This window comes from Aegilops tauschii, chromosome 5 (assembly GCF_002575655.3).
Source record: "Aegilops tauschii subsp. strangulata cultivar AL8/78 chromosome 5, Aet v6.0, whole genome shotgun sequence".
NCBI lineage: Eukaryota > Viridiplantae > Streptophyta > Magnoliopsida > Poales > Poaceae > Aegilops > Aegilops tauschii.
Window position 1 is genome coordinate 178738688 of NC_053039.3, and position 22380 is coordinate 178761067.

Sequence of the window (22380 nt, forward strand, 5' to 3'; positions counted from 1 at the left end):
ACAAAAATTCCGAAAAATCCCCACATGCATTTAGCAATTTAAAGCAAACAACAATTTTAAATGTTTTAAATGTTGTTATCATGAAGCGGATGACATATGCAAGTTTTAAGCAATTTTATGAAAATGTTGACATGAGCATGATACGAGGCATTTGTCGCCATGGCGGAAGGAAAAGGGTGCGACGACGGCGAAATGAAAATGGTGCCACGGCAACATCCCGGTTCCGGCAACTCAATTGAGATGCTGGTGCAAAGGAACAAGTTTGGGTGCACGAAACATGCAAGAGTGACGGGGAGTGATCCCGGATACCGGGTGTCCCACAAGTCGGTGGCATGGCTTACGGCGAACGTGCAAGGAACGATTCAGACACAGTGCAAACATCAAAATTGCTCTATGCATGACAAAACGTGGACGATGTGTGGACGACAACAAATCCAATGGCCGTTGCACCGCTGTGGGCATGCATGGGTGCGCCCAGATTATCAATGTCGTTCATGAGTCGTCTGATTTTGTCGTCTGTATAGCAATGTTCTGCAAACATAGGGTGCATCTCATGCAACACATGCATTTGGTCCACGGGCGTCGTCTCGGGGTTATACTTTCGAAGCGTGCCTTTTCGGAGTGGATCGGGTTCGATGCGATGTAGGGGAAGTAGACATTCTCAGGATGGTCGTAGGAAGAAGTGGTACACGTGTTCGAGATGAACTTGACGAATCCGAGGTCGACGGTAGGGGTACACGCGTCGTCGGATCCACGGCGATGGTGGTCGTTCTAGGCGTCGGGCGTCGAGGTACTTTGGCGTTCTTGGGATTCCGAAGACGGCGGTAGAGGTACTTGACGCGTCACCGTGTAGTCGTAATTGGCGAATCCAAAGTGCTCCTGCTCGGGAAGGGTGCAACGGAGGCAGCGTCTTGCGGAAGTTGTGCTCGCAGCAGTGGTGGTTGCATGGGGCAAGGCAACAGCAGCATGCGCACGGGGCCATGGTGAAGGTGTAGGGGAGCGGCAGCAGCGGCCTACCTGAGCGAGGCCAGCAGGGTCAGTGGCCTCAACGGCATGACAACGAGGAGGCAGAGGGGCGCCGCAGCAGTCATGACGCTGGTCGGCGTCGGGGGAAATAGAGGTGCAAGAAGGGAGCCGCACGGAGAAGAAGTCGAGGCAGCGAGGAGGCCGATGGGGCAGGAGGCACGGGCGAGGAGGCCTGCGGTCGATGGGGATGACCGGAGGTGCAGCAGTCCGGCGACGGAGAAGACAGGGACGGCGCAGAGCAGCGACCTGCTGCTGGTTGCCGGTGCGGGCGAGACAAGGGGCGGCGGAGCTGGCGGCGCTGGGCCTTGGCGAGGCCGGCATCAGGCCGCATGGTCCGCGGGCGAGCAGCGAGGGGGAGGAGGCAGCCCCAGGCGCAGTCGAGGCAGACGTGGCGCAGAGGAAGGAGGTCCGACGGTGGAGGCGAGGTAGAGGACGGGGAGGCCGGCGAGGCTTTTCTTGATCGGGATGAGGATGGAGGGGATCGCGCTCCTCGTCCCTGTGTGTCGCGAGAGTGGCGGCGCGAGGGATAGAGATGGAGAGATTGGATCGGGGGATCGGGCTAGGGTTAACTAGGTTTAGGTGGGCTGCGGGGATGGTTGGGCCGGCTCTCTTCTCTCTCTGCCCCCAAAACTCTTAAAAACAGAAAAGCAAAGAAAGAGAAAGGAGAGAAAAGAAAAGAGTGGTCAAGAATTTGGGGATGGGGATCGTTTCCCCGGACTCACAAAAATGAGCTTGATCCCGGAAAGAATAGAAGTGGGCACGCATGTGAAGTTGAATTCAAACTCATTTGAATTTAATTCAAATGGTTTGAACTAGGACGAGGTTTTAGGAGTGTCCAAAATGTTGAGAATTTAGAAAGCGCCTTGATAGATGGAAAGAATTATAGGCAAGGTTAGAGAGTCAAAACTTAAAGAAGGAAAAGCCAAGGATTTAACATGCACGTGTGTTGTGGTAAATTCCATATTAATGGAATTGTAGGATCGAAAGTATGTCTAGAGGGGGGTGATTAGACTACTTGAAAAAATAAAAATCTAGCTTTTTCCCAATTTTAGTTCTTGGCAGATTTTAGCAACTTAGTACAAGTCAAGCAATCAACCTACACATGCATTTCTAAGAGTATAGCAGCGTAATGTAAAACAATTGCATATGAAGGTAAAGGGAGGAGTTTGAGGAAGCAAACATAATGTTGACACGGAGATTTTTTATCCGTGGTTCCGATAGGTGGTGCTATCGTACATCAACGTTGATGGAGACTTCAACCCACAAAGGGTAACAGTTGCGCGAGTCCACGGAGGGCTCCACCCACGAAGGGTAACAGTTGCACGAGTCCACGAAGGGTAGATCTTCACAAAGTAGGCGATCTCCTTGCCCTTACAAACTCCTTGGTGCAACTCCACAATCTTGACGGAGGCTCCCAAGTAACACCTAGCCAATCTAGGAGACACCACTCTCCAAGAAGTAACAAATGGTGTGTTGATGATGAACTCCTTGCTCTTGTGCTTCAAATGATAGTCTCCCCAACACTCAACTCTCTCTCATAGGATTGGATTTGGTGGAAAGAAGATTTGAGTGGAAAGCAACTTGGGGAAGGCTCGAGATCAAGATTTATGTGGTTGGAATGGAATATCTTGACCTCAACACAAGTGTAGGTGGTTCTCTCTCAGAAAATATGTATTGGAAGTGTAGGCATGTTCTGATGGCTCTCTCCACGAATGAAGAGTGGGTGGAGGGGTATATATAGCCTCCAGACAAAATCTAATCGTTACACACAAATCACCAAACTCGGTGGGACCGATTCAAAGAACTCGGTCAGACCGACTTGGTTCATAATGTGACCGTTAGGTGTTTCGGTGGGACCGACATGTCAACTCGGTGGGACCGATATCATTAGGGTTAGGGCATAATGTAATCTCGGTGTGACCGATTACACAAACTCGGTGCGACCGATTTTGGTAATAGTTAAACAGAGAATTGGTCAGGCAAACTCGGTGGGACCGATTCGCTATCTCGGCTGGACCGAAACGTTACAAAAAGGAAACAGAGTGTTTGCATTGCAATCTCGGTGGGACCGATCGGTCATCTCGGTTGCACCGAAACGTTACGAAGGGAAACAGAGAGATTACAATCCCATCTCGGTGAGACCGAGATCCCTATTGGTGAGACTGAAAAGACTAGGGTTTTTGGTAATGGCTATGTCAACTGAACTCGGTGGCTCCGGATAGAAAGAATCGGTGGGGCCGAGTTGGATATTTGGTTTGGCACATATGTGGATATGAGAAAGTAGTGGAGGGTTTTGGAGCATATCACTAAGCATTTTGAGCAAGAACCTCATTAAGCAACACCTCATCCCTTCGTAATAGTATTGGCTTTTCCTATAGACTCGATGTGATCTTGGATCACTAAAATTGAAAATGTAGAGTCTTGTGCTTTGAGTTTGAGCCAATATTTTGTCCTTAGCAATTTGAAGGGTCCACTTCCTAATCCATGCCATGCCAATCATTGAGCTTTCCTGAAATATTCATCTTGAAATAGCATTAGCTCAATGAGATATATGTTGTTAGGAATTACCAAACCCACCCAGGGATAGTTGCACTTTCAATCTCCCCCTTTTTGGTAATTGATGACAACATATAGATCAAAGCTTCGACAAATGATAAGATTGAAAAACATCGTCGCTTTGAGAAGTATGTGATAAGCAAGAGCTCCCCCTAAATTTGTGCATTATTTAAATTTTGCTTTTGAATGCAAATGCACAATCGATTAGGAACATGGGTTACTCTTCCATGTCACATACTTCTTGGTGGAGCGCTCAAAATGATGTAAATTAAAACACATGCACTCATCACCAAGCAAAGTGAACGATCATAAGAGGATATAAAGATAATATCATCCAACAAGCATTAAGGGTAGCATATTATCAAACACATAATCAAACAAGTATCTCACAAGGACATAAAGTAGTATCACAAGCACACAATAAAGTTTCAACCAAAATAGTAAGAGAGAATAAAAAGACAACACTCTCTCTCGAAGCCTATGATCTATACCTTTTTCTCCCCCTTTGGCAACAAGTTACCAAAAAGTTCAAAAATGCATAGTGCTAAACGACTCTCAGGCTTGATCTTCGGGAGGTGGTGTTGAGAGAACTCCAAGGACGAAGGCTTCAGATGAAGTAGCTGGAGCTGGTGGAGTAGCTGCTGGAGGTGGAACTGGAGCTGTAGTTGCTGGTGCTGATGCTGTAGCTCTGGTGTCTGTCACTGGCACTATAGCAGATCTCTGTCCTCTAGGCACTCTGGCAAAAGCATCTGTGGTAGACTTGCCCTTCTTCTCCTCTGCTTCCTCCTGAAGTTGCTCAACTGCAGTTTGGATCTCTGTTACCTTGACATCAAGGTCATAAAATTTTTGCTCAATGATCCTCTCCAGACTCTCCTGGTTCTTGGTCAGGGTGGCCAAGCCCTTCTCAATCCTCAGGGTGGATTGGATCAGGTATCCAAGCTGGTCTTGCTTGCTCTTCAAGAATACTTGAGATGCCTCTTCTACAGTTGGCATCTTTGCAGCCTTCTCTCTCTTTTCATGTGCTTGAGCTGAAGATGGTTCATTCTCATTCATCACTACTGTGTTATCTTCCAATTCAGGATAGATGGGCAGGTGCTCCTTATCCAAAAGATATGTGCATGTGCCCATCTTTGAGTTGATGAGCTCCTGAATGTGTGGGGCATACCCACAACTTCTCTTCTGGTCAGCAGCAGTCCTATTGATTGTCTCTACAATCAGGCTCATAACTTTGAACTTCTGTGGGACATCAAATATGTGCAGCAAGTTGATGGCATGTCCTCTGATCATCTTGTGATCACCTGACTTGGGTAGCAGTGTGTGCCTTAAGATCCAGTTTATGGTTGGCAGACCAGACAACAAGTAGTGTACAGATCCAAACTGATGTGTATCCAAAGTAGCATCTGGGATCTCTTGGTACATGTTGGCCATAGTGTTGTGGTCTTTCTTCTTCTCTGCATAAATGTCCAAGTCATCCTCATGTTCCTCAGGAGCATTTATAAGCTTGGCCCATTCCTCAACTGTAGAATGGTACCTAGTACCCTCAGACATCCATACTATCCTTCCATCTGGATAGAAGTGTGCAGTGGAGTAGAATTGCATGATGAGCTCATCATTCCACTTGGTGAGGTTCTGGGCAACAAAAGTGTCCACTCCACATGCCTTGAAGCTATCAAGCACACCAGGGAAGTGATCCTCATTTTCCTTGATGAATTCCCAGTCAACACATCTCATATCACACACAATGGGCTTCTTGTCAAGCACAATAGTCTCATTGAAGTCCTGCTGTTCCTTAGTGTGAAATTTGTAGTCCACAACAGTCCTTCTCCTGATAGCATATGGATCAGACTGTCTCCATAGTCTTAATCCTGCATCCTTCCTGATTTTCATGTTTTCTGCAACTGGGTGTGCATCAGTGTGGTCAGGGATCTTGGGCTTCAACTTTCTCAAAACAACAGAATCATCTTCTTCTTCAGCAGCAGCATGAGGCACTGGGGCCTTGTTCTTCTCTTCAGCAGGTATGTTCCTAGTGCTTCTCTTGGGTTTTCGTTTTGGAGCTGGAGCAGAAGCCTTGGGAGCAGCTTTGGGCTTTGATGGAGAAGCCCCTGATTTAATTGCATCTCCCATAAGCTTTTGTGCTTTGGGTGCTGGTGCAGCATCCTCTTCCTCTTCTTCTGAAGGTTCTTGCATCATGGAGGGCTTTCCAATGACTCTGGCAGTAGTGGTTCTAGCCCGCTTCTTTTTCTTATCCTCACCAGATGCTTCTTCTTCAGATTCAATGGTGAACTTCATAGTTTCACCTGTGGCAACTTTTCTTGGCTTAGACATGGGCTGTCTTCTTGCTGGCATCTTTGTTTTCAGACCAGGCTTTGTTGTAGCAACTGTGCCATACTCTTTCTTCGGCACCTTTTTCTTTGAAGTGGCTTCATCTTCAACAGCCACATAATCTTCATCCTCAGAGTCAGAAGTTTTCTTCTTCCTAGTCCTGGTGGCAGCCTTTGGCAGATTGCTTGGAGTGCTCCTGCTGCCTTCATCATAGCTGCTAGAGGGATCTGAACCCTCACTCATCTGCACCTGTTGCTCAGACCTGTTCTGACTATCACTCTGGTCAGACATCTCTGCAAATACTCTGACAGCAGACCCTGTGAATAGGTTATAGATGAGGTAGAGTAGATGAGCATCACAAAGTACAGGAGTTTTGCAAAATGGATGACTTAAAAACTTAGTCTTAGTTCTTCACAGAAAGCATTTCGGATCTACCGATTTGTAAACTCGGTGATACCGAAGCAGATTTTGGAACCTAAACTAGTGAACTCGGTCAGACCGAGTCACAGTTCGGTGGTACCGAGACTGCTAGGGTTTCACAGAGAATCGAACTCGGTCACACCGATTTGCAATTTTCGGTCAGACCAAAAACGCATGTGCACTGGCCTAAGCCAAAATCGGTGAGACCGATTTCTACAACTCGGTCGGTCCGAGATGAATTCGGCGGAGACCTAACCCTAAATTTTCAAATCAAAACTAATCTACGGGATGTTTTTCACTGGACAGGATGATTTCAATCGTGGAAAGAATCATGGCAAAGCAATGTGCTAAGAATCAGAGTTAAGGATTAGCACAAAGTTCAAGTTAGTACCCTAGTTCAGCGACGAACTTGCTACGGCGGCAACGGCGGTGGAGATTTCTGTTACGGCGGTGGAGACCAGCGGCGGGAGGTCGCTGGCGACGAGAGGACGATCCGGAGACCCGAGGAGGCAGATTAGGTTACGCGAGGGCGAGGAGGTTCGGAAAAATTTCCAAAATTTGCCCCGTCGGTATATATAAGCTGACCCTGTCGGTGTGACCGAGTGGAACGACTCGGTGGCACCGAGATGCAAAACTGCAAGCAATTACTGCAACTCGGTGTGACCGAAAAGTTCTAATCGGTTGCACCGAGATTGAAAACCCTAGATCAACTTAGTGACTCGGTAGGACCGAAAAGGATGAATCGGTCAGACCGAGATGCACAAAGAGGTTTTGGAGGTTTAAGTCTATGACGAATCGGGAACTCCGAGTGCTCCTCACACAGAGTGGTTCGAATCTGACTTGATCAAACTTTGTGATGTAGCATGAATAGAGTTTGAGACGAGAAAAGCATAGATAGCTAGAGGGAGTTCTTAGGCATTCTTGTCCATCCATTTGGCAAAAGAGAAAGAGCCAAACAATCAAAACAACAAATGGATGTCCTCGAATGAGTAAAATATGCAACCAACATTCTCACACAATAAAATGGCAAATGAAATATGTGACAAAGCATGCACAAACACCCTAGCATCTATCAAGTAATTTGGTGATGACTAGGTCATCTATATATGAGTATATTGACATAGGACTCAAATGAGAACATTTTATCATAGGTCATGCTCATCGTTTAAGCACAAGTGGGGTTACCACTTTTACATAAAGCATTGTTGTGTTCACACCATTAGAGTTGCTTTAGCTCAATTGATTAGAGTAAAGCTCCCCCTAGATGTGATATCCCCCCTAAGAGGGATGAACTAACCTTGGGTTTTGTCGATGATGACTTCATGTAGGTGTTGAAGATGTAGATGCTCAATGTTGATGTAGATCATTTGGAGCAATCCTTTGGAGTGAGTTGCACTTTCAATACCTACACGGGTTAGTCCCACAAGGAACAAACAAGGATATCCATAGACATAGAGTGATGCATACACAAGATGATGTCCATGAAAGCATTAGGTTACCTTGTCCCTTGTCTTACCAACAAGAGGGTTTGTGACTCCTTGAACTAGTGCAAGATATGGAAGTTGTTTGCACTTGTCCTTGCCAAAATGATAAGAGTGAAGTATGTTGGCGGAGTCACCCTTAAGAACTCTCTAGTTCTTCTTCTTCTGGATCCACACCATCTTGATGGGAATCCTTGGAGTTGTAGTTGTACTTGATGAAGTAGAACTTGATGTAGTCTTGGGAACCCACTTGACCAAGGCCTTAGGTGCTTCTTCAAATGCATCAATTTCCTCTTGAAGCTTGTCCTTGCCTTTTTGCTTGTGGTATTGTGGTGGAAGATCATCTTGAGCTTGTGTTCCTTTGAAAGAAGTAGGATCATACTTCTCTTGTTGAGGAACAAACTTCGTCTTAGGGTATTGATCTTCTTCCCACTCAACCCCATTGGCATTGAACTTCCGTTCAAAACCAACACCTTGATTCTTCCGGTGTCTTCCTTGCTTGCGCACAGTTTCCTCAAATTGCTTACTTCCAGCAAGGCTCTAGTAAACACATTTCTCTATATTATTGCTCAAGTGTAACTTGGCTAAGAGAATCATTAGTGGAATCAAGAGAATTACTAGAAGCAACAACATTGGATTTAGCATGATTGTTGTTACTACTAGATGAAGCATCTTTCTTGTTCTTGTTACTAGATTTAACTTGTGGCATGTAAGTAGACAAGAGTAAATGCTTGGCAATGTAAGAAGAACTTTTCTTGCGAAGATCATCATTTATTGCCTTTAAAAACTCATGCTCTTGCTCAAGGTTGAGCTTTTCAAAGCGTAGCTTATCATGAGTCTTTAAAAGTTCTCGATGATTTTCCAAGGTAGTTTCATGAGCTAACTTAAGAGTGTTTAGTTCTTTAGTTAGACGCCCAATCTCCTTCTTATCATCACCATTCTCTTATCATCATCATTCGTTTTATCTTGATTAGCATGATTAATTGACGTTTCATCATAGTCTTCATCACTAGAGTTGTCAACAGGTAAATCATCATCACCTAGCAAATCATCTTCATCACTATTGAAATCAACATACTCGGGATGTGTTACCTTTGGACCTTTGGCCATGAAGCATCTTCCAATTCCTTCATTTGGTGAGTCAAATATGTCGTAGGAGTTGGTTGACACAAGTGCTAGACCGGCAACACCTTCATCTTGAGTATATTCGAAGTCGGACTGATAACTTCTTTCGGAGTGATTGTCGGAGTCGGAGCCGGATACCTATTCACCAACATGAGCTTGATGTCTTCTTTTTGTGTAGCTCCTTGATGACTTTTCTTTCCTTTCCGAATCCTTGCTTCTCCGAGAGGGTTTTCATTCATAATGATCATCTCTACTCCTCCTTTCTCTTGGTGGTGATTCTTCTCTTCTACTCCTTCTTTTGGGAGGATCTTATCTTCTTTTGTAGGGGGGCGTACACTCATTGGAGTAGTGTCCGGGTCTTCCACAATTGTAGCAATTTCGCTCATGACTAGAAGATCTTTTGTCATTGTAGGATCTTGACTTGGAACTTCTTTCTTTGCTTCTACTCTTGTAGAACTTGTTGAAGTTCTTTACCATTAGGCTCAATTCTTCATTGAAGGTTTGCTTCTCACTTGATGATGTGGGAGCATCACACGAGGCTTTGTAAGCACCACTTGACTTGTTGTGAAGCTCTTCCTTATCCTTGAGTGACATCTCATGAGCAACAATTCTTCCAATGACTTACGTTGGCTTGAGATCTTTGTAATTGGGCATCATTTGGATCAATGTGCACACGGTATCATATTTCCCATCCAAGGCTCTTAGGATCTTCTTGATGATGAATTTTTCGGTCATCTCTTCACTTCCTAAGCCGGCAATCTCATTTGTGATGAGAGCAAGCCTAGAGTACATTTCAGTGACACCTTCACCATCCTTCATTTTGAACTTGTCAAGTTGACTTTTAAGCACATCCAATTTGGATTCCTTGACGGAGTCGGTACCTTCGTGCATATCAATCAAAGTATCCCAAATTTCCTTTGCATTCTCAAGACGACTGATTTTGTTGAATTCTTCGGGGCACAATCCATTGAAGAGAATATCATAAGCTTGAGCATTGTATTGTAGTATCTTCAACTCTTCCGCGGTAGCTTCACGGTTAGGTTCTTTCCCATCGAAGAATTCACCTTGCAAGCCAATACACACAATAGCCCAAACGGCGGGGTTATGTCCAAGAATATGCATTTTCATCTTATGCTTCCAACTAGCAAAATTTGTACCATCAAAGTAAGGACCTCTATGGTGGTAATTTCCCTCGCTAGACGCCATACTCTCCTAGATTGTGAAACCAAGGCTATGACCACCAAAAGCTATGGAAATCAAAGCAAATGGAGACCAAAGCTCTGATACCACTTGTAGGATCGAAAGTATGTCTAGAGGGGGGGTGATTAGACTACTTGACCAAATAAAAATCTAGCCTTTTCCCAATTTTAGTTCTTGGCAGATTTTAGCAACTTAGTACAAGTCAAGCGATCAACCTACACATGCAATTCTAAGAGTATAGCAGTGGAATGTAAAACAATTGCATATGAAGGTAAAGGGAGGAGTTTGAGGGAGCGAACGCAATGTTGACACGGAGATTTTTTATCCGTGGTTCCGATAGGTGGTGCTATCGTACATCCACGTTGATGGAGACTTCAACCCATGAAGGGTAACGGTTGCGTGAGTCCACGGAGGGCTCCAACCACGAAGGGTCCACGAAGAAGCAACCTTGTCTATCCCACCATGGCCGTCGCCCACGAAGGACTTGCCTCACTAGGGTAGATCTTCACAAAGTAGGCGATCTCCTTGCCCTTACAAACTCCTTGGTTCAACTCCACAATCTTGACAGAGGCTCCCAAGTAACACCTAGCCAATCTAGGAGACACCACTCTCCAAGAAGTAACAAATGGTGTGTTGATGATGAACTCCTTGCTCTTGTGCTTCAAATGATAGTCTCCCCAACACTCAACTCTCTCTCATAGGATTGGATTTGGTGGAAAGAAGATTTGAGTGGAAAGCAACTTGGGGAAGGCTAGAGATCAAGATTTATGTGGTTGGAATGGAATATCTTGACCTCAACACAAGTGTAGGTGGTTCTCTCTCAGAAAATATGTATTGGAAGTGTAGGCATGTTCGTATGGCTCTCTCCACGAATGAAGAGTGGGTGGAGGGGTATATATCGCCTCCACACAAAATCTAACCATTACACACAAATCACCAAACTCGATGGGACCAATTCAGAGAACTTGGTCAGACCGACTTGGTTCATAATGTGACCGTTAGGTGTTTCGGTGGGACCGACATGTCAACTCGGTGGGACCGATATCATTAGGGTTAGGGCATAATGTAATCTCGGTGTGATCGATTACACAAACTCGGTGCGACCGATTTTGGTAATAGTCAAACAGAGAGTTGGTCAAGCAAACTCGGTGGGACCGATTCGCTCATCTCGGCTGGACCGAAACGTTACGAAAAGGAAACAGAGTGTTTGCATTGCAATCTCGGTGGGACCGATCGCTCATCTCGGTTGGACCGAAACGTTACGAAGGGAAACAGAGAGATTACAATCCCATCCCGGTGAGACCGAGATCCCTATCGGTGAGACCGAAAAGACTAGGGATTTTGGCAATGGCTATGTCAACTGAACTCGGTGGCTCCGGATAGAAAGAATCGGTGGGGCCGAGTTGGATATTTGGTTTGGAACATATGTGGATATGAGAAAGTAGTGGAGGGTTTTGGAGCATATCACTAAGCATTTTGAGCAAGAACCTCATTAAGCAACACCTCATCCCTTCTTAATAGTATTGGCTTTTCCTATAGACTCAATGTGATCTTGGATCACTAAAATAGAAAATGTAGAGTCTTGTGCTTTGAGTTTGAGCCAATCTTTTGTCCTTAGCAATTTGAAGGGTCCACTTCCTAATCCATGCCATGCCAATCATTGAGCTTTCCTGAAATATTCATCTTGAAATAGCATTAGCTCAATGAGCTATATGTTGTTAGGAATTACCAAAACCACCCAAGGATAGTTGCACTTTCAGGAATATAATTTTTATAGCTCCCTAATAATATTGGGAGGATATATGTTATAAAGAGAAATCACCATGTGTATTTCCCTCAATTTAAATGGATCGAAGATCCATACAATTTATTTATGTGAGTTTTAGTTGGTTTGTGAAAATGATGGCATGAGGACATGATGCAATGCAAATGATGCTATGAAGAATGCAACAGGCAAATAAAACACACGGCGAAAATCGGAATACATGGAGGGCATCTGGAGCGTCGGTCTCGGGTCGTCACATTGTGTGCGTACGTGAAAGGGGCGTAGAGGGGGTGTATGCGATGGAGAGAGAGATGCTCTTCATTTCTCTTTATTATGACTAACTTTATATATAGTATAAAAATATAAAAATTCACAGTGCGGAATAAATATCATTGTGGGCACCATGAAATGCAAATTAACATTCATACTCCTCCATATAACTTTGTAATGTTTTATATATGTTGAAATTCTAAAATAATTTTTTGGCCACACTTTGTTCAAAAGGAATGTTGTATGCGAAATAAACGTGAAGAGAGGGCTTTTTAGATCAATGGGGTACGTGTTGTAACATGTGTTCATGTGTAGTTGATGTATTTGGCAGGGCCTAGAGAGGTATGTGTGTGTATTACGTATTCGAGAGAGGCATGGATAGAGGGGCCGGCGGGGGGAGGGGGGACCTGGGAGAGATAGCACGAGAAATGAGAGAGGTCTAGAGAGATAGAGATGGATATGATGTCATGGCGAGAGATGCCCTTGAGTGTGTATATGCAAGGGGGAGGGGATAGAGGCACGAGGAGAATTATTTTGTGTGGTGTCTGTGTTGGTATGTGTGGGTGTGAGAAGATAATGAGACCTGGGGGCAGAGGGTGTGTCACCGCGTGAGGTCCGGTGGGCCGAGGCGAGGCCCTTGGTTCGGTTCCGTCCTGCGCCACATTGGTCGGCCCGTGACGCATTTAGGGAGACCTTTGGATGACTAGTCGTACAAGACAAAGATAGCAGAATCGTGAAGGAATCTGTGTCCACTGGCAAAGTCGGCTAGGATTTGTAACCCTAGGTCCTAGGACTAAGGTAACCCCTTATCTCTGATATTGCTATTCATCCAACCTAACTTTAAGGGGCATCCTACAGAATGCTCTGCTAGAATCATACTCATCGATTAGGAAGAGAGGTGTGAGACAATGCGTGAGAGACAGGCCTAAAGATAATGTGCGTACGGGAGACACGTAGGCAAGTCTATGTATATAGAAATGGTCGATGGGGATTGTGCATGTGTATGCTTGTGAGAGGAAGAGTGCTTGTGATAAAGTTTAGTGAAAACAATCGTAAATGGTTACGAGAGGGAGGGAGGGTTATATCGAGAGCATGTCTGTGATAAAGACACCTCGGGAGAGAGTGTGTGAGCATGTGTGAGAGACCATCAATGGAGAGTGAAACTACACGTAAAAGATTGATGTACACATTGATTAAAAATATAAATCGTATCCAAATATTAGGATGGGATCATGATATTTGCAATTCGCGTAAGGAACGGTCATTGATCCATCAGACATCTAGATTCTATCGAATTTGAGCATGTCTATGTTATTATTCGACATAGTTGATCCACATAGTTAGTATTTTGAACTCCAGACAATGCATTGCTTTAGCAATTGAATATAAACGTGACTATAGTTCATGTTGTGTGTGTAAATCACATTATACATACAAAAGTTACACAATGAACATTATAAATAGCTAGCTATGAACTAGCATACATTTGAATTCAACCTAAGGTGGTTTAAAAAATTCGAATTCAACATGAAGTCCATTCAATTATTTGAATTCGATATCATGGCATTTGTAAATCATACCTAAATTATGGGGGCACCAATCTTTGCTCTACTTTTGTACATAATAGCATATATAGTCGTGTACAAAATAGATTCAAATTTATCTCCTCCATTCCAAAATAATCGTAGTTATAGGATTTTCAAGTGTCAAAATTTTAAAAAGAAGCGCATAATTTAATGAGGTTTTCAAACATACAAGGTCAAATTCAACGTTGTCTATTTAGGTCAATCCTCAAAGTTCAATAGTACTCTAAACGTGAATGCTTCTGTTTCAAATTTTCGAACGAAGCACCAAAAGAGCCTCTACTCACCCGAAACCGCGTGAGACCAATGTTTGGTAGTAGAAGGAAATTACTTTTCTAACTCCGACCCGTGAAACCTACCGGCCCGACATCCAAAGGTCTAAACCGGGGTACGTTTGTAGCTTCAACTAGACGCCATGCAACCGCCTCCGAAAAACATTCATACACAATGGCCGCCTAAGCACACATGCGTGCGTCCGAAATCGCTCCCACCCACTATTTGGGACACCTAGGATTACCATCCTACCCCTGACCTGCAGTAGGTCTAAAATTTAAGAGGGGGCAAAGTTTGTACTTCCCCCAAATTTCAAACAAGCGCGTCCCATCTGTTCAAAAAAGCCAAAAACAAGCGCGTCCCAGACCGAAACATGGTGCTCCCTTACCCCCCCCCCCCCCCCGCGCCCCCCATCCGATTCCCCATTTGTACTCCGTGGGTGCCAAAACTACCTCTCCACCAGTCGCAAAACCCCAGCGTCCTCCGTCCGCCACCCCATCCCACTCATCAACCGCCGCCCTCCTCCATCACGCCGGAGCCGATACCCTGACATCGTCGTCCACCGCAACCTCAACCGCAACGCCCTCCAAGGCTAGTAGTTGAAGCCGAGGCTGAGCTGTCCGTACCCGAGCCAGTTCAATCACGCCGTCCTGCGCCTCACCGCGGCCGCTCCAACTTCGCCCCCCCCCCCCCCCTGTCGAGCCAAGTGGAGTATGCATGAAAGAGTCAGATGTTTCTTCTATTCTTTTCCCTGGCGCAGCTGGGTCATCCTGGACTTGAACCAGACATATTTCTTTAAGAACTAGCCACCTATAAGCCTCGCTAGTAGTATTCCTGCCAGTGCCGGAGTAGTGACTCACAAGGTAAGTTCTCCTCGATGCATTTCCAACACTCTCTTTTTCTACGTACACTTTTGATTCCTCAGTTCCACCACACCGGAGTTGTTCCTGCTACGCCGTCCTTCGCCGCCTCGGATCTGCTTCCCCTCCGCCGACATACGGCCACGACAACACAGTCAACAATTTGGCCATGGGTTCGTCCAAGGCTGCACCCTCCTCCAAAACATCGGTTCCCCCGGCAAAAAGAAGAAAATCGCCGCGAGATATGGAAGACACAACACTGGCAACCGGAAATGGTACTCCTCTTCCCTTATTCGTACAAATCTTACGTGTCTGCTTGCATGGTATTCATCCCACAGAAGACACTAGTTGACCGCTTCTTCTTGATACTAGATGTTCCTAGTAACTCGTGATGCACAAGGTTTCTCCTCATATACTATTTCAGCTTGGCTAGAGGTCCGTTGCCCCCTTGGATTTCAATTCCTGGTCAGTTGATTCCCAATTAAAGGAAGCATTCCCCGGCGTAACACGCGCTAGTCCGCCTATTACGCTGGGGAAGCAGCGCCTCGGTGTTTATCTTAGGGGTGTGTGGGGCCTAGAGCTACTAGCGCCTGATCTGGAGGTCGGCCAGGATTAAAGGGATGGCCGGGGGCACTGCCAAGCACGACAGTGGTGTGAGGTCGAGGGGAGGGCGGGGCGGGGCGGGGCGGGGCGGCAGAGGCAGGGATCTGGGCCGGTGGTCGCTGGCGGTTCGAGAAACATTGTCAACAGTGACTGGCGGGAGGTAGACAAAGTCCATCTGCCCGTTCCTTATAGATCGGACGGTTCATAAAAAAATCGACTGGCCTATTTATTTTCAGTCGACTGTTATTTTCATAGGACCACATGTGGTGGTGTGCTGGAGGAGTACCTGCATTTCCCAACTATCCCTGTGCTCATATATTACAAAATCATACGGAGTAGAATCTAATTTTGTTTGCCATGCAATGTTGTAGAGCTATCATATGTCTCCTATCATTTATTTTTCAGCCACCTGCTATCTGCTACTTTTACAGTGCACTAGTTCTGCACACACTTCACCCATACTCTCACTATTGTGTTTTTATGCAAGGGTATTTCAGACTCTGCCTTGACAGAAGCAGAAAAGAAAAGAGAGAAGTCGCTCCAGCTTCGTACGCGGCTAGGCCACACACGTTTCAGCACTTTAAAGGGTGTAGTGTCAGCAGATGGAGACGGTAAACGTAGCTCTGGAGTTGATGATCTCGCTCGCAATGAACCGCCATCCCAGGTGCCTGCTTTAACGTCACGGTGTCATATGTGGTTGCATGTGGCATATGGTGTCTAGCTTGTATTCGAAAGGCCGAAGTTGGACTTTATTAAGATAAGGAAAGATATTTTTTACATGAACCACCATCCCGGGAGCACGAGAAGACAAATAGCTAGTCAGGGCACTGGCCGAGCCAATGACAAGCCCAGCATAGACAGGCGTCACCTGCAAGCCAACTAAAAAGCCACGATGGTGCCGAAGCAGCCTGCCTCCCACCAGGCTCTCAGGTCCTAGATGATCACGCTCACCACTCCAGCCGGATGTCTAGCTTGTATTGCTTCCAATTTGGTTAAATTGCATCTGCTTCGCTTACACAATATACCTTTGAATATGACATGCCTTCCTATTTTTGGTACATACTAGTACATCTGTCTATTAACCATGTTTTTACATCAAACTAATGTTCTTGTGTATCCCTCATCAATCACTTATGATGAGGCAGTCAGGCCAGTGGACTACTGTGAGTAAAGATCCTCATTTAAAGAATGCAGCATCAGCATCCCCACATGATTCTCAAGAATTAGCAAGGCTAGATGAAGATACTAAACGTAGCTCTGTAGTTGATTACCGTATTTCCCCTATACAGCATCGCAAGTGCTTGCTCTAACTTGGCAACGTGATATGTGGTTGCATGTTGCATATGGTGTCTAGATTATAATTCTTCCAATCTGGTTAAATTGCATGTGTTATTCTGCTTGGTTTATACATTATACCTGTTAATGTGACATGCCTTCCTGTTTTTAGTACATAGTACATCTGTCTATTAAGCATGTCCTTACATAAAACTATTGTTTTTTTGTATCCCGCATCAATCAATATAACGAGACACCTTTAGTATATGCAGTGCGATATTAGTTGCATCTTTCATATGATTTATAGCATGCGGCTGCTTCTAATTTGTTGAAATGCCATTTATGATGGGACGCTTTTAACTTGGCAGAGTCATATTGGTTGCATCTTTCATGTGGTGTCTAGCTTGCATTGCTTCTTATTTGTTGAAATGGCTTCTGCTTAGTTTACACAAACAGTTGTGAATATGCCATCCGTCCTATTTTTTGTACATATTCCATCCTGGTATCATGTGTTTGCCTTAATCAAAGTAGTGATTGTCAGTATCATGCACGAATGAGTTTTGAAGAGTGAATTTTATTTCCTTTTCTTGTCGGTTTTACTTGACAATTCAAAATCAATAAAGCGGAAGGAAGTTAGCAAGGCAGCGGATAAAGGTGCTCCTTCCAAGCGGACGGCCTCTATAGATTCTACTCCTCCAACCCCCCAAGATGATTTGCAAGACAACACATGCATAGACACTCAACATAGTTGTGTTGATGATGAGCACGTCTCCCCTAGTGCACCTGTTGGGGAGCATAGTAATTTCAAAATAATTCCTACGCACATGCAAGATCATGGTGATGCATAGCAAAGAGAGGGGAGAGTGTCGTCCACGTACCCTCGTACACCGTTAAGCGGAAGCGTTATGACAACGCAATTGATGTAGTCGTACGTCTTCACGATCGACCGATCCTCAGTACCGAACGTACGGCACCTCCGCGTTCAGCACACGTTCAGCTCGGTGACGTCCCGCGAACTCACGATCCAGTAGAGCTCGAGGGAGAGTTTCGTCAGCACGACGGCGTGGTGACGATGTTGATGAAGCTACCGACGCAGGGCTTCTCCTAAGCACCGCTACGATATGACCGAGGTGGATTATGGTGGAGGGGGCACCGCACACGGCTGGGAGAGATCAATGATCAACTTGTGTGTTCTAGGGTGCCCCCTGCCCCCGTATATAAAGGAGCAAGGGGGGAGGCCGGCCGACCCTGTAGGGCGGGCCAGGAGGAGGATTCCTCCTCCTAGTAGGAGTAGGACTCCCCTCTTTCCTACTCCTACTAGGAGGGGGAAGGAAGGGGGAGAAGGAGAAGGAAAGGGGGGCGCCGCCCCCCTTCCTAGTCCAATTCGGATCAGAGGGGGAGGGGCACGCGGCCTGCCTTGGCCGGCCCCTCTCTCTCTCCACTAGGGCCCAACAAGGCCCATTAACCCCCAGGGGGTTCCGGTAACCCCTCCGGCACTCCGGTAAAATCACGATTTCGCCCAGAACTCTTTCGATGTCCAAATGTAGGCTTCCAATATATCAATCTTTATGTCTCGACCATTTCGAGACTCCTCGTCATGTCCATGATCATATCTGGGATTCCGAACTACCTTCGGTACATCAAAACATATAAACTCATAATACCGATCGTCACAGAACTTTAAGCGTGTGGACCCTACGGGTTCGAGAACTATGTAGACATGACCGAGACACGTCTCCGGTCAATAACCAATAGCGGAACCTGGATGCTCATATTGGTCCCTACATATTCTACGAAGATCTTTATCGGTCTAACCGCATAACAACATACGTCGTTCCCTTTGTCACCGGTATGTTACTTGCTCGAGATTCGATCGTCGGTATCTCAATACCTAGCTCAATCTCGTTACCGGCAAGTCTCTTTACTTGTTCCCTGATGCATCATCCCGCAACTAAATCATTAGTCACATTGCTTGCAAGGCTTATAGTGATGTGCATTACCGAGAGGGCCCAGAGATACCTCTCCGACAGTCGGAGTGACAAATCCTATTCTTGATCTATGCCAACTCCACGAACACCATCAGAGACACCTGTAGAGCACCTTTATAATCACCCAGTTACGTTGTGACGTTTGGTAGCACACAAAGTGTTCCTCCGGTATTTGGGAGTTGCATAATCTCATAGTCATAGGAACATGTATAAGTCATGAAGAAAGCAATAGCAGTAAACTAAATGATCAAGTGCTAAGCTAACAGAATGGGTCAAGTCAATCACATCATTCTCCTAATGATGTGATCCCGTTAATCAAATGACAACTCATGTCTATGGTTAGGAAACTCAACCATCTTTTATCAACGAGCTAGTCAAGTAGAGGCATACTAGTGACACTATGTTTGTCTATGTATTCACACATGTATTATGTTTCCGGTTAATACAATTCTAGCATGAATAATAAACATTTATCATGATATGAGGAAATAAATAATAACTTTATTATTGCCTCTAGGGCATATTTCCTTCAGCACCATCACAGGTGCTCCCTCTAACTTGGCACTATTATATGTGGTTGCATGTTATGTATGATGTCTAGCTTGTATTGCTTCTAATTTTGTTGAATTCGATCTGCTTACTTTACACATTATACTTGTGAATAAGACACGCGTTCCTGTTTCTATAACATACAATATCTGTCTATCACACCATGTTCTTGCATCAAAGTACTACTGTTGTGTAACCTGCAACAATCACTTATCATAATACACATTTGACTTAGGAGTGTGATATAGGTTACATCTCGCATTCTTTTCTAGCTTGTACTACTTCTAATTTGTTGAAATGGCACTTATGACGAGACAGTTTTAACTTGGTAGAGTGATATTCGTTGCATCTTTCATATGGTGTCTAGCTTTCATTGCTTCTAATTTGTTGAAATGCCTTCTCCTTAGTTTACACATCATAAGCTGTGAATATGCAATGATGTGAATATGCAATGGCAGTAATGATGAGAGACCTTTAACTTGGTAGTGTGATGTTGTTTGCATCTTGCATATGATTATTTCTTGTACTGCTTCACATTTGTTTAAACGCCAGTTACGATGAGACACTGTTAACTTGGCAGAGCGATATTCGTAGCATCTTTCATATGGTGTCTACCTTCCATTGCATTGCTTCTAATTTAGTGAAATGTCTTTTGCTTAGTTCACACATCATTCTTCTGGTTATCTCATGTCGTCCTGTTTTCCGTACATATTACATCCTCCTATCATGTGGTTGTCTAACATCAAAGTTCAGTTCGTCTGTATCACGCATCAATTTGTTCCGAAGAACTAAATTGTTATTCCTTTTTCTTGTCGGCTTGACTTAACATGGCACAGAGAAAGAGGAAGGAACACAGGATGACAGGGGATGGTGTTAGTACTAAGGACACACGGAAAAGGAAGCGGAAGAATCCTGCAGATTCTGCTGGTACTGATGGTGCAATAGAAGGTCAAAGTCCAGCGAAAAATTGTACAAACGGGGTATCCCGTACTACACGAGCTGCAGAACAAGCCAAACAGAAACCAATAGCTGCCACCAAACAAGCAGAGACAGCCCTAGTTGTTGCAACACCTTCCACAGTACCACCAGCTGCACGAGTTACTCGTTTGTCAACTCAGCTAGCAGCACGTTCCCAAGCTCCCTTGCCACCTGACACTACTTCCGAAGCACTCTTGACACAAGACGAGTTGGCAAGATCAGATGAACTTTGTGAGCTTCAAAAGCAAGAAGGTAGTTGTTGGAGTCAAGTTACAATTGCATGCTTCTTTATATGTAGTCTCACAGTTTGATGTACGCTAACACTTCCTATGTTCGTTGTTGGACTAGCACCTAGGCGCAAGAGGAAACAAACATCAGGGATAATGCTCGATAGGTTAACTAAATCTAGAGGAGGAAGAATGGAGATCTGTTTTGAGGCAGGTTTAAAAAGGCCACGTGATGCTACAGTCAGCCAAGTTAGTATCATTGGCAGCGGTTGCCGTTAGATGCCATGTACGTATCCTCCCAACATGGATTCAGTACAGGAATGACAAATATGAAACCCAGTTCAACACCTTCCTCGACCATTTATCTGTAAGTATGGTTATGTATGGAAACTAGTAATATCGTCTTGCTCTGTCCCATACTTTCTAGGTTGCTAATAATGAGACTCCCATAATTTTCAACAGATGAGGTTCAAGTTGGATAGCCAAGATGATGCAACCAGACAAGGTTGCACCCATGTTTTCAAGTCTAATCTGCGACAGTATCGGTTTAACTTGAGGAAAACTCACTTTCAAGGCAAGGCTAACAGTGAACTTGCCCAAACATCTCCAGTGGAAAATATATTGGATGAAGACTGGAGAGGCCTCATTAAACACTGGTCTGATCCAAAGTATCAGGTACATTATATATATATATGTGATCAGATCACATGCCGAAGTCCTATTTACGCACGTGCCTCACAAATATATCTTCTTGTAGGTGAACTGTTCAAAGAACAAGGCCAACCATATGAAAGTGAAATTCCAACAGACGAAATGATCTCGTAGCTATATTGCACACTGTGAGGCTCTTGTAATTAGCTGCTGTTTCACTCTTTTTGCTGTACCATATTATCAGATCTATATTGACTTGTTCTAAATGCAGAGGAAAGTCCGCAGTGACAAAAAAGTACCTGAACAAAATGTTGTGGAAATCTTCAAGGACTGTCACACCAGCAAGACGAAGGGCATGACTACACCAGTCAAAGTCGCTGTCGTAAGTCCTTAATCCTCATGCCTTTTAACTACTACTTACTCTTACTTGTGCATTGAACTACATGGTTTGTAGCTTGTCGGTGTACAAAAGAAGGGGCGCACCTTTGTACCCCTTTACCTGTGCCCGGACAGTCGGAGCCGTGCCCACGGCCGCACCAAGCAGAACAGGGGAGGTGAACCGAGGTAAAACCGAAGCCCAAGACAACGCCAAGACCAAGAACACAAAGAAGTAGAGGGATGGAGCAGTTTCCCCCGGCAAGACCCTTGCCGGGGATGGCCTCAGCAGCCCTGGCAAGACACTTGCCGGGGCAGCACGCCCAAACACCAACCAAGCGAGCCGCCCTTGAGCCCACGGTCTCCAACACCATCAACCACGTTGGGCCAGGGCTCGGGAGGCACCTCCATGGTGGCATGCAGATCTTTGTGAAGACAAGGAACACTCAAGATCAAATGAGGATAGGAAGACAATGGTCCTCGGCAAGATCCTTGTCGAGGAGAGCCACAAGACCCCCGGCAAGATCCTTGCCGGGGACAACAGCGCGCCATGGCAAGACCCTTGCCAGGCCACCCGGCAAGGCCCTCACCGAGGGTGCCAGCAGGGCCACTGCCAGGCCCGCACCAGCCAAGTCTCCACCGCCGTTCGCATGCAGCTGCCAGCCCAACCAGCTGGGCAGTCACCTGCGTGGCGGCATGCAGATCTTCGTGAAGACCCTACCACCGCGCCACCTCAGCTGCCTGCCTGCCTACATGGCACCACATGCACCGCTAGCCGGGGCGCGTATCGAAGCGAGGAGGAGCGGCGACGGACGTGACGGGCCTCGCTCCCATCCCCGATAAAGCTAGGGGA